Below are 431 nucleotides of genomic sequence, written 5' to 3'. Positions count from 1 at the left end.
CAATATTAATCGTAACGCCTCGCAGGATTTACACGCGGCACGGTCTAATCGACCGTTCCCGCTCGCATACGGCACAAAGGTCCACAGAATTTCAGGAATTCTTGGAAAGTTGAAAAACTTCCCAGTTGGTGTACGTAAGAAACTGGGTTACGGCAACAGGTGGGTACTAAAGTAAATATACGCACATTACGTCTACTCCTTAGGACTGCGAGAGGATCATTACGGATTTCGATCTCTCGATCCCTGATTGTTACTCTTTCATCCGAACACGAAATAACGACACGTCACGGTCGTGTCACCGCTTCCCGCGACACTCTTTCTCATCTGTCCGCGGTTCGCAATAACGCGTGCCCTCGTCGATTTGCAACTGTTCAGTCGTCTCAACGCGAAAACCGTGAGCCGATTTTCTGCTTAAAAATATTATGCACGAG

Source organism: Augochlora pura, chromosome 3 (genome assembly GCF_028453695.1).
Source record: "Augochlora pura isolate Apur16 chromosome 3, APUR_v2.2.1, whole genome shotgun sequence".
Lineage (NCBI taxonomy): Eukaryota > Metazoa > Arthropoda > Insecta > Hymenoptera > Halictidae > Augochlora > Augochlora pura.
Note: the sequence above shows the minus strand (reverse complement) of the source record.